The sequence below is a fragment of the Pleurodeles waltl genome, chromosome 2_1 (genome assembly GCF_031143425.1).
Source record: "Pleurodeles waltl isolate 20211129_DDA chromosome 2_1, aPleWal1.hap1.20221129, whole genome shotgun sequence".
Taxonomy (NCBI): domain Eukaryota; kingdom Metazoa; phylum Chordata; class Amphibia; order Caudata; family Salamandridae; genus Pleurodeles; species Pleurodeles waltl.
The window spans coordinates 659,417,777-659,431,408 of NC_090438.1; positions in this window are offsets into that span (position 1 = coordinate 659,417,777).

The window sequence follows — 13,632 nt, forward strand, 5'->3', positions numbered from 1 at the left end:
CTGCCTCCAGCTGGGCACACAGTTCATGAATAGTGGCTCGGTCAAGCCTGTATGTCAGTATGACATGTCTTTCCTCCATTGTCGACAGGTCCACCAGCGGTCTGTACACAGAAGGATTTCTCCATCTCCTCGCATGTCCCAGCGGACGGTGCCTATGAAGGACAACAGCGAGCACAGAGTCAATCAGCCCACAGGTATGTAACCACAGTTTGCCAAAAACACGATTCTCAATGCACTGAATGGTTTGTATGAGTGTTGATGCAAGGCCTAGGTATGTGTGACGCAGTTAAAAGTAAGCCATGTGGGCCCCTGAAATGGCGGCTGCCTGACCTGTGAAGTGTGACAATGGGATGTGAGGTCAGTGCGCTGGCGTGGCACACCGTGGCGGTAGGCGGTCGAAGACCGCGGCGCAAAGCAGCATTGGTTAACATTGAACCCTATGGGTCTCAGGAGCCAATGACGATGTGCGCCGGGGGTCGCGGTACGCACGGCCGCGGTACGCACCGCAGCGGGCGTGACCGCCATTTTCTATCTGCTTAATCACTCGATACCTGATCTTCCACAGGAGAGGACCTACACTGCAAGTGCTGCTGTGACCTCGGTCTGGAAGAGACAATGGCTCATGCGACTGGGGAAAGGGCCCCTGCCTTCACTGCTCAGGAATTGGAGAAACTTGTGGATGGGGTCCTCCCCCAGTATGCGCTACTCTACGGTCCTCCAGACCAACAGGTAAGTACACAGGGACCATGCTTTGTGGGCAATGCCTGTGTTGAGTGGGGTGGATGAAAGATGGTGGGGAGGGGAGCGATTGAGGCATGCATCAAACGACAGATGAGAGCATGTGCCACATGGCAAGGGTGGGGATGGGGGGCCACTCACATCGAGCATGCAGAAGGTGATGAATATTTTTCTCTCCCTGTACATGTCACATAGGTCAGCGCCCACCAGAAAATCGACATTTGGCGTGCCATCGCCAAGGACGTCCGGACCCTGGGGGTCCACCACAGACGGGGCACCCACTGCCGAAAGAGATGGGAGGACATCCGACGCTGGAGCAGGAAGACGGCGGAGACTCAGATGGGGATGGCCTCCCAACGTGGGAGGGGTGCCAGTCGGACTTTGACCACCCTGATGTCCCGGATCCTGGTGGTGGCCTACCCCGATTTGGATGGGCGCGTGAAGACATCACAGCAGACACAAGGGGGTGAGTACATTCTCATTCTGCTGACTTTGCGCACAGTGGAGGTGTTTGGGTGGGGGAGGAGGGCTGTGAGTATCCCTAGGCCAGGGCGATTTCTGTAGGCTAGGCCCCTCCGTAAGGCATGGCCCTGTGCCCCCGCCCCCCACCTCTGTAGGGTGCCAAGTACAGCTATTCATTGCCCTGTGTCATCTATGTGTGCAGATGTCGCTCATAGGCTTGTAGGCCATGTCCCACGGATTGAGTAGTGGATCCCAAGTGCGCGGCGTAGTGCAGACGGCTTCTGTGTCTGTCCTCTCCGCCAACGGTGTCGCCAATGCATGCACTCAACATGTCTTTATTTTCTCCCCCCCCTTTTTTGTGGTCTTCCTATTCATGTGTGCATTAGCATCATCAGGCGGAGGAGAAGTGGCATCGGAGCACGAGGGAGCTGCATCCCACATGGCCCTGGAGGGCCATGCAACGGATTCCGAATACACCAGTGGGACGGAGGGCGAGGGGAGCTCCACAGCGGGGACTCGTGCAGACATTAGTGACACGGACTCGTCCTCTGAAGGGAGCTCCCTTGTGGTGGCGGCAACATCCGTGCCCCCCGCAACAACAGGTACAGCCGCCACCCAGCGCACCAGCACCGCCCTCCCAGCAGCCCCTCAGCGTTTGCCCCGTGCCCGCTCACCAAGGAAGGTGGGCATCTCCTTCGCACCAGGCACCTCAGGCCCTGCCTCTGTCACCCCTGCTGCCCTCAGTGAGGAGGTCATTGACCTCCTGAGGAAGCTCACTGTTGGGCAGTCTACCATTTTGAATGCCATCCAGGGTGTAGAAAGGGAGGTGCACCAGAGTAATGCATACCTGGAGGGCATTCATTCTGGTCAGGCTGCCCTTCAGCGATCGTTCAACACTCTGGCCTCAGCACTGATGGCAGCCATTGTTCCTGTCTCTAGCCTCCCCCCTCCAACTTCCTCCACCCAGACCCAATCCCCTGTACCTCTGCCTATCCCAGACACACCATCAGACCAGCCTGCACACACCTCAACACCCAAGGGAAGCTCAGGCAAACATAAGCACCACACATCACACAAGCATTCACACAAGCAACATCCACATGCAGATCTACCAACACCCACTGCCTCCACTGTGTCCCCCTCCTCCTCGTCTCCCTCCTCCCTCCCTGTGACGTCTCCACTCACACCTGCATGCACAACATCTTCAGCCACTACGTCCATCACCAGCACACCCACCAGAACCCCCTGCACACGTGCAGTCACCACCCCCACTACCATTCACACGTCCCCTGTGTCCTCTCCCAGTGTGTCTGTCACCCCCTCTTCCAAGCTACACAAACGCAGACAGCCACCCACCCAACAGCCATCCACCTCACGACAGCCTCCAGCCCAAGCACCTGCACCCAAAGACACCAGACTGAAAACTCCTACAACCACAACCTCTTCCTCCACTCCCATATCTACTACACCAACCCGTCCCTCTCTTCCTCAAATGCTTTTCCTTTCCAAACTTGACCTCTTTCCAACAACTCCCCCACCCCGTCCATCTCATAGGACTCCAGTCAGCACCTCAGCCACCACAAAAGCGGGCCCTGTGATGACAGTCTGCCATGGACTGTGGAGTCCCCCACCCTCAAAGGCAGCCAGTTCAGTAGGGAGCCAAGGCACAGCCAGCCCACCCCCGCAAAAACATGCGAAGATTGGCAGTGGCCGGCGCGAGAGGCCTAAAACACCAGGGACCAAAATCCCTACCTTGGCTCCGGCAGGAAGTGTGGTGCCAGCTGGCACACCGCCAAAGGTGGGGAAGGGCCACAGACGAACAGGGAAGGCTGGGAAGGGCAGTACGCCCGACAAGACCGCCAGCAGCCCAGCTGGGCAGGAGGGCCCCGCAAGCCCCATCCCAGGTGGGCAAGAGGACACCAACAGGCCCGGGACTGCAGCCCAGGAGGGCCCCGCCAGCCCCATCCCAGGTGGGCAGGAAGGCGCAGCCAGCCACAGGTCAGGTGGCGAATGACCTCCACGCCATGGGCCGTCTCAAGCACCGCTGAACAGGGCCCTTCCTGTCAAGTACCGCTGAACAGGGCACCGCCGTCTCAAGCACTGCTGCACTGGGCCCTTCATGTCAAGTACCGCTGAACAGGGCACCGCCGTCTCAAGCACCGCTGCACTGGGCCCTTCATCTCCAGCACCGCTGAACAGGGCACGCCGTCTCAAGCACCGCTGAACAGGGCACTGCCGTCTCAAGCACCCCTGCACTGGGCCCTTCATCTGAAGTACCGCTGAACAGGGCACTGCCGTCTCAAGCACTGCTGCACTGGGCCCTTCATCTCAAGCACCGCTGAACAGGGCACCGCCGTCTCAAGCACCGCTGAACAGGGCACCGCCGTCTCAAGCACCGCTGCACTGGGCCCTTCATCTCAAGCACCGCTGAACAGGGAACCGCCGTCTCAAGCACCGCTGAACAGGGCACCGCCTTCTCAAGCACCGCTGCACTGGGCCCTTCATGTCAAGTACCGCTGAACAGGGCACCGCCGTCTCAAGCACCGCTGCAGTGGGCCCTTCATCTCAAGTACCGCTGAACAGGGCACCGCCGTCTCAAGCACCGCTGCACTGGGCCCTTCATCTCAAGCACCGCTGAACAGGGCACCGCCGTCTCAAGCACTGCTGCACTGGGCCCTTCATGTCAAGTACCGCTGAACAGGGCACCGCCGTCTCAAGCACCGCTGCACTGGGCCCTTCATCTCCAGCACCGCTGAACAGGGCACGCCGTCTCAAGCACCGCTGAACAGGGCACTGCCGTCTCAAGCACCCCTGCACTGGGCCCTTCATCTGAAGTACCGCTGAACAGGGCACCGCCGTCTCAAGCACTGCTGCACTGGGCCCTTCATCTCAAGCACCGCTGAACAGGGCACCGCCGTCTCAAGCACCGCTGAACAGGGCACCGCCGTCTCAAGCACCGCAGCACTGGGCCCTTCATCTCAAGCACCGCTGAACAGGGCACCGCCGTCTCAAGCACCGCTGAACAGGGCACCGCCGTCTCAAGCACCGCTGCACTGGGCCCTTCATGTCAAGTACCGCTGAACAGGGCACCGCCGTCTCAAGCACCGCTGCAGTGGGCCCTTCATCTCAAGTACCGCTGAACAGGGCACCGCCGTCTCAAGCACCGCTGCACTGGGCCCTTCATCTCAAGCACCGCTGAACAGGGCACCGCCGTCTCAAGCACCGCTGCACTGGGCCCTTCATCTCAAGCACCGCTGAACAGGGCACCGCCGTCTCAAGCACCGCTGCACTGGGCCCTTCATCTCAAGCACCGCTGAACAGGGCACCGCCGTCTCAAGCACCGCTGAACAGGGCACCGCCGTCTCAAGCACCGCTGCACTGGGCCCTTCATCTCAAGCACCGCTGAACAGGGCACCGCCGTCTCAAGCACCGCTGAACAGGGCACCGCCGTCTCAAGCACCGATGCACTGGGCCCTTCATGTCAAGTACCGCTGAACAGTGCACCGCCGTCTCAAGCACCGCTGCACTGGGCCCTTCATCTCAAGTACCGCTGAACAGGGCACTGCCGTCTCAAGCTCCGCTGCACTGGGCCCTTCATCTCAAGTACCGCTGAACAGGGCACCGCCATCTCAAGCACCGCTGCACTGGGCCCTTCATCTCAAGCACCGCTGAACAGGGCACTGCCGTCTCAAGCACCGCTGAACAGGGCACCGTAGTCTCACGGCCCATGAGCGGCAGGGGCTGGCCCGCATCTGTGTTGGGCAGGGCTGCACGATGCACTCTGGGCACCAGTCCCCCTCCAGAACCAGTGGAGACTGTTATCCACTTGAGAGACTGTGGCTTTGCACTCCCCAGGATGGTACAGTGGGCAAGCCACCCACTGTAGAGACTTGTGAGACTGTGGCTTTGCACTCCCCAGGATTGAACAGTGGGCAAGCCACCCACTGTATAGACTTGTGAGACTGTGGCTTTGCACTCCCCAGGATTGAACAGTGGCCATGGAGGCCCCACGTGGATCTGGCGTTGTGCACTCATCTGGCTGAGGTGCCCCCCTTCCCTTCCCCCTGAGGTGCCTGTAGTTTTCCTATCTGATGCCCCTGCAGTGTTCTCCCTGTTGGAGTCAGTTATCCTGTGTGGGCTTTGCCCATGTGATTTGGGCCCAGTGGCCCACGGACAATGCCTGCTACAATGATCGGACTTTGAAATTTATGTATAAAGGTTTTAGATGTGTGCTATATTTTTAAGCCAGTGATACAATATATTCCAATGTTTAGAATCATTTCCTTTTGTCTTTGCATTCTTCCGGGGAGTTTGGGGGGTGTAACTCTGAGTTGTTGCTATGCATTGATGTGTGTGTTGTAGTGGGTGAGGGTGGGGGTGGGTGTGTCGCGTATGTGTGTACCCATAATTTCTTGCTTCCCCCCTCCCCTGTGTCGTAGGTGCAGTACTCACCGTTGTCTTCTGCGCCGGCGTTCGTGCTCCTGGTAGAGGAGCAGGAAGACAATCGCTGGGAGGATGTGTAGTTCGGGTTCCATGCTGTCCTGATTCCTCGTGGGGTGTATGGAGGTGAGCGTTTTCTGTTCGAAATGGCTGTTTCCTCCGTGTTTTTATCGGCGGGGCTACCGCCCCGGAAAAGGTGGCGGATTGGAAGGTTGTGATAGGGTGGGCGGTACATTGACTCTCGCCTGTGTGTTGGCGGTGACCGCTGCGCTGTTTGTTTGTCCCGCCGTGGCGGGCGGTGTGTTGAAGTGGCGGTCTCTGTTGGCGGTTTCCGCCAGGGTCGGAATTCCATTTTTTTTACCGCCAGGCTGTTGGCAGTTTAGCCGCCGCTTTAACACCGTCCGCCAGGGTTGGAATGACCCCCATAGTCACTTACATTGAAGTTCACTAATTGTCTTTTCGGGAGAGCACGTCAGGGTAGGTTCCCCTGCAGACTGCCGTCATCCACAAATAGTGACCGCTTTCGGCATGCTACTTCCCAAGGGGCCACCCATGTGCCAAGGGATGGGCGACCATTAAAGGTTTCTGACAATTAGTGAACTTCAATGTAAGTGACTATGGGGGTCATTCTGACCCTGGCGGTAAAAGGCACTTACCGCCGGTCAGAAGACCGCCATCATACCGCCGCGGCCGTGGTAAACCGCCACGGTCATTCTGACCCACAACTGCCAAACCGCCAAAAACCCGACATCCACTGAAGCCCGCCTCATCAGCGGTCAGCGATAAACTGGAGATGACCAAACCTCCACCGTCACGCCAACACAAACACGCCCATGCCATTACGACCCACGAATCCACGCGGCGGTCTTTCAACCGCGGTATTCCATTGGCGGTACACACCGCCGCGCTCCAAATACCCACACCTTTACAAAACACAGCCACATTGGACAATTCCAAATACACACTCCTGATACACATACAAACACCACTCCCACACACCCATCACCATATAAAACACACACCCACATCACCCACAAACCCCCACAAAGCGAAATTCAGAGACAAGGCGCAATACACAGAGAGAGAGCACAGGGAATGCAAACCACAACACACACAGGAACCCAACATCATCACCCACACCACATCTACGCACAAAACACCACACACCACTACACTCATCACCACAAACACCACCCCACACCTCATCCACACCACCCCATGGCACCCCAAAGACACCCCAGGTTCACGGACCAAGAACTCAGGGTCATGGTGGAGGAAATAATCAGGGTAGAGCCCCAGCTCTTCGGCACACAGGTGCAGCACACCACAATAGCCAGGAAGGCGGAGCTATGGCAAAGGATCGTCGACAGGGTCAACGCTGTGGGACAGCATCCCAGAAATCGTGAAGACATCCGAAAGCGCTGGAACGACCTACGGGGGAAGGTGCGGGCGATGGTGTCAAGACACAACATCGCTGTGCAGAAGACTGGCGGCGGACCCCCACCCACTCCACCCAAATTCACAGCATGGGAGCAAGAGGTCTTGAACATCCTGCATCCTGAGGGCCTCGCTGGAGTAGGCGGAGGAATGGACTCTGGTAAGTCTAATCTCAACTACTTCACCCCCCCCAACCACCAGCATGCCAACCAACACCCCCACCCTCACCCCTAACCCCCCAGCACACATACTCCCTGTTAATGTCTCACCAGCACAACCCACCCAACCCAACCCAATCCCCTGAATGCCAGCACAAACCATGGACACCCAGCACCTAAGCATGACCACTGCACATACCCATCCCCCCCCACAAACCACCCTCACAACTCCTCCCACATGGGACTGCCAGCACTGGGGGACACGGGCACCCACAAATCGCACGCCACGGCACACACTAAATCAGTAACCATATTCTTCTACCCCTGCAGGGCCCGTACGCCAACACACCGGCCAGGAGGGTCCAGATTTGTCCATCCCACCCCCAGAACAGGCTCCCAGTGATGACAGCAGCTCTGTCGACCTAGAACCTGATGACCAGCCCGGACCATCGGGGACCTCTGGACAGTCGGTTACCCTCAGTCAGCCCCAGGCCACAGCAGACCTACCCCCCTGAGGAAACACCAGCACAGCACCCACCCAGCGGGCCCATGCTTCTGTCTCCAGGACAGGTCAAGCAGCGGTGTGTCTACCAGTACAGGGCACCCAGGGTAACCCACAACCCCAACAACAACAGGGACCTGGGGGCACTGGTAGTGGGCACACCGTCCAGGGGACAGAGGCCCAGGAACAAAGAGGAACTGGGAGGGCTGCTGTGCGACAGAGGGAGGACAGGCCTAGGGAACCCACTGTCCAAGAGGCCCTCACCACCATCATGGGAGCGTACCACCACTCCCAAGAGACGATGGCGACGGTCCTGGCCAGGTTCCAGGAGATCCAGGCCATGCAGGAGGGCCAGTACATGGGGTTCTGGGAAGAACTGTGCACCATCAGTTCCGAAATGGGTACAATCGTGGTGGCACTCAACCAGATTGTCACCACATTGCGGGACCATGTGGCCCCCCAAAGGACCCTGCCACTAGCATGGAGGAAGAACAGCCCACCATCTCCGCCGGCGCTAGTGGTCAGGAGGCCCCGACACAACAGCAATGGCCCTCCCGGACCCCACCCCCTGCAGAACAAGAACCACCCCGCAAGAAAGGCCTGAGATCGAGGAAGAAGACAGAGTAGGATGTCAAGACCCCCGCCATGCACGGAAACCCCCGGATGTCATCCCACTGTCCCACTTGTTTACCCTATCCAATCTTGAACTGCCCCTGCTCCACCTTCCACAGGCATATGGACAATGGACCTGTAGGAACGACAGTCTGGACACTGCCATGGACATGCCTCCACCATCACCCTGTTTGAACTATGCACCTATTTTAAAACTTCAATAAACACAATTATTGCACATTAACCAACTGGATTCTGCTATCTATTTATTTAAACCAAATGTATTCGATATAACCAACAAAACATTCCTAGTTACATTGTGATGACAACATACCAGTGTCACACAGCGGTAGTCCATGGGGAAAAAAACCAGAGGGCACTCCGTGGAGATCAGATCACTGAAATAGGAAGTGATATACACAACTAAGTTACCATACATTGGGGTGAAAGGTCAGACAGTAGAGAGCCACTACAGTTACAGATATAATACAATGCTGGAGTAGATTATTACCTGTGTGTCACTGGAAATACTGCAGTATCACTCTGTCCCTGTTGTCTGTGTCGTCCTCTTCGTCTTCCTCCTCTTCACTCTCCGCAGGCTCCACAGCGGCCACAACACCACCATCTGGACCATCCTCCTGCAGGAAAGGCACCTGGCGTCGCAAAGCCAGGTTGTGAAGCATGCAGCAGGCCACGATGATATGACACACCTTCCTTGGTGAGTACATTAGGGATCCACCAGTCATATGCAGGCACCTGAACCTGGCCTTCAGGAGGCCGAAGGTCCGCTCGATCACCCTCCTGGTCCTCCCATGGGCCTCATTGTACCGTTCCTCTGCCCTGGTCCTGGGATTCCTCACTGGGGTCAATAGCCAAGGCAGGTTTGGGTAACCAGAGTCATCAATTAGCCACACACGGTGTCTGTAGCTGTTCCATCACATAAGGGATGCTGCTATTTCGCATGATGTACGCGTCATGCACTGACCCTGGGAACTTGGCATTTAAATGGGAGATGTACTGGTCAGCCAAACAGACCACCTGGACATTCATCGAATGATAATTTTTACGGTTCCTGTACACCTGCTCATCGTCTTTTGGGGGAACCAAAGCCACATGGGTACCATCAATGGCACTAATGATATTGGGAATGTGTCCAAGGGCATAGAAATCACCCTTCACTGTAGGCAAGTCACCCACCTCAGGGAAAATGATGTAGCTCCGCATGTATTTCATCAGGGCAGACAACACTCTGGACAACACCTTTGAAAACATAGGCTGAGACATCCCAGATGAAATGGCCACGGTAGTTTGAAATGATCCACTTGCCAAAAAATGCAGTACTGACAGCACCTGCACTAGAGGCGGAATCCCTGTGGGTTGGCGGATGGGTGACATCAGGTCTGGCTCCAGCTGGGCACACAGTTCCTGTATAGTGGCACGGTTGAGTCTGTAGGTGAGTATGACGTGTCTTTCTTCCATTATCGACAGGTCCACCAGCGGTCTGTACACGGGAAGATTCCTCCGTCTCCTCGCAAGTCCCAGCGGACGATGCCTAGGAAGGACAACATGGAGCACAGAGTCAAGCAACCCACAGGTAAGTGCCCACAGCATGCCCAGTACACGTATCTCTCGGGATTGAATGGCTAGTATGATTGTCGGTGCAAGGCCTAGCCATGTGTGACGCAGTAGGAATGAAGACATGTGGGCCCTTGAAATCGCGGCTGCCTGACCTGTGAAGTGTGACAATGTGAAGTGAGGTAATTGCGCAAGCGTGGCACACCGTGGCGGTAGGTGGTCGCAGTCCGCGGCGCAAAGCCGCATTGGACAACATTGAACCCTATGGGTTGCAGGAGCCAATGGCGGTGAGCGCCGGCGGTCGTGGTACGCGCCGCCGCGGTACGCACCGCCGCGGCACGCACCGCCACAGCCGTAACCGCCATTTTCTCTCTGCTTGATCACACGAGACCTGAGCATCCACAGGAGAGGACCTATACTGCAAGTGCTGCTGTGACCTTGGTCTGGAAGTGACAATGGCTGCTGCGACTGGGGAAAGGGCCCCCGCCTTCAGTTCCGAGGAGTTGGAGAAGCTCCTGGATGGGGTCCTCCCCCAGTATGCGCTACTCTACGGGCCTCCAGACCAACAGGTGAGTACACGGGGGGCAATGCATAGTGCCCAATGCCTGTGCTGAGTGGGGAGGATGTATGATGGAGGGGAGGGCAGCGAATGACGAATGCATGGCACGACAGATGAGAGCATGTGCCACATGGCAAGGTTGGGGAGGGGGGGCCACTCACATCGAGCATGCAGAAAGGTGATGATGTTTCTCTTCCCCCCCTGTACATGTCACATAGGTCAGCGCCCATCAGAAGATTGACATTTGGCGTGCCATCGCCAAGGACGTCCGGGCCCTGGGGGTCCACACCAGAAGGGGCACCCACTGCCACAAGAGGTGGGAGGACATCCGCCGCGGGAGCAGGAAGACCGCGGAGGCTCTGCTGGGGATGGCCTCCCAACCTAGGAGGGGTGCCAGTCGTACCTTGACCCCCCTGATGTCCCGGATCCTGGCGGTGGCCTACCCCGATTTAGATGGGCGCTTGAGGACATCACAGCAGACACAAGGGGGTGAGTACCAGCACATTCAGCTATTTTGCACGCAGTGGAGGTGCCTGGGTGGGGGAGGAGGGCTGTGGGTATCCCTAGGCCAAGGCGATTTCTGTAGGATAGGCCAGTCCGTGAAGTATGGTCCTGTGCCCCCGCCCCCCACCTCTGTAGGGTGCCTAGTAACGCGATTCATGGACCAGTGTATACTGTGTGGGCAGTTGTCGCCCATAGGCTTGTAGGGCATGTCCCATTGAAAGAGTAGTGTACCCCAAGTGCGCAGCGTAGTGCAGGGGGCTTCTGTGTCTGTCCTCTCCGCCAACGGTGTCCCCAATGCATGCACTCAACTTGTCTTTATGTTCCCCCCCCCCCCCTTTTCTTTGTTTGTCTGTGAATGTGTGCATTAGCATCATCAGGCGGAGGAGAAGTGGCATCGGCGCAAGAGGGAGCTGCATCTCACATGGCCCCGGAGGGCCATGCAACGGACTCCGACATGACCAGTGAGACGGAGGGCGAGGGGGGCTCCACCACGGGGAACCGTGGAGACGGCAGCGACACCGACACGTCCTCGGAAGGGAGCTCCCTTGCGGTGGCGGCAACATCCGTGCCCACCTCAGAAACAGGTACAGCCGCCACCCAGAGCACCAGCTCCGCCCTCCCAGCAGCCCCTCGGCCTTCGGCCCGTGCCCGCAAGGCCAGGAAGCCGGCCATCTCCTTCGCCCCAGGCACCTCAGGCCCTGCCCCAGTCACCCCTGCTGCCCTCAGTGAGGAGGTCATTGACCTCCTGAGGACCATCATTGTTGGGCAGTCTACCCTTTTGAATGCCATCCAGGGTGTGGAGAGGGAGGTGCATCAAAGCAATGCATACCTGGAGGGCCTTCATTCGGGTCAGGCTGCCCATCAACGATCGTCCAACGCTCTGGCCTCAGCACTGACGGCAGCGATTGTCCCTGTCTCCAGCCTCCCTCTTCTGACTCCCTCCACCCAGTCCCACTCCCCTGTTCCTCTGCCTATCCCATCCACACCTACAGACCAGCCTGCACACACCTCAACACCCAAGGGCAGCTCATCCAGACATAAGCACCACAGGACACACAAGCATTCACCCAAGCAACATCCAGATGCAGACATGCCAACAGCCACTACCTCCTCTGTGTCCCCCACCTCCTCGTCTCCCTCCTCCCTCCCTGTGACGTCTCCACACACACACCTGCAAGCACACCACCATCAGCCATTGCACCCATCACCAGCACACCCTCCACACCAGTCCGCACACGTGCAGTCACCACCCCCACTGCCATGTACACGTCCCCTGTGTCCTCTCCCAGTGTGTCTGTCACCCCCGCTTCCCAACCACACAAACGCAGGCAGGCACCCAAACAACAGCCATCCACCTCACGTCAGCCTCCTGCCCAAGCACCTGCACCCAAAGACAGCACACTTGACTCTCCTACAACCACATCCTCTTCCTCCACTCCCATACCCACTCCAGCCACCCTTCCCATGGCTCCAAAGAAAATTTTCCTCTCTAAAGTGGACCTCTTTTCCTCACCTGACCCACCCCCTCCATCCCGTAAGAGTTCCACAAACACCTCAGCCACCACCAGCCCAGCAACTCCAAAGAACGTCGTGCCTGGGTTTTGGAGTCCGCCCTTTCCTTAGGCTGGGACATCGTCCAGCAGCAAAGGCACAGCCAGCCCCCCCCCCCTGGGAAGAGGACCAAAAAACTGAAGGGCAGGCGTGACAGGCCTGATACGCCTGCCCCCAAGGAGGGTAGCCTTGCACCGTCACCTGCCACATCGGGTAAGGGAGCCAAGGGCCACGGACAGTCTGCCAAGGAGGGCAAGGGCAGCAAGGAGCAAAAGGCAGGGAGCAGCCGACCTGGCCATGAGGGCCCCACCAGCCCCATTCCGGGGGGAATCGAAGGAGAGCCAGGGCCCCAGGACTCCATCACAGGAGGGCCCGCAACGGAAAGGTCCGATGCAGACTGAGCGGCAAGTATTGGCCAGGTGTGGTTCACTGGAAACACAAGACAGGCACCGCTGAACGGGCCCCGCCGTGAGGAGCACCGCTGAACAGGGCCCCGCCGTGACCAGAACCGCTGAACAGGGCCCCGCCGTGAGGAGCACCGCTGAACAGGGCCCCGCCGTGAGAAGCACCGCTGAACAGGGCCCCGCCGTGAGGAGCACCGCTGAACAGGGCCCTGCCGTGACCAGCACCGCTGAACAGGGCCCCACCGTGACCAGAACCGCTGAACAGGGCCCCGCCGTGAGGAGCACCGCTGAACAGGGCCCCGCCGTGACCAGAACCGCTGAACAGGGCCCCGCCGTGAGAAGCACTGCTCCGCCCTTCATCTCAAGCACCGCTCCGCTGGGCACCGCCGTCTCATGCACCGCTCCGCTGGGCCCTTCCTGTCAAGCACCGCTCCGCTGGGCCCTTCATCTCAAGCACCGCTCCGCTGGGCCCTTCCTGTCAAGCACCGATCCGCTGGGGCCTTCATCTCAGGCACCGCTCCGCTGGGCCCTTTCTGTCAAGCACCGCTCCGCTGGGGCCTTCATCTCAAGCACCGCTCCGCTGGGCCCTTCCTGTCAAGCACCGCTCCGCTGGGGCCTTCATCTCAAGCACTGCTCCGCTGGGCCCTTCATCTCAAGCACCGCTCCGCTGGGCACCGCCGTCTCTTCACC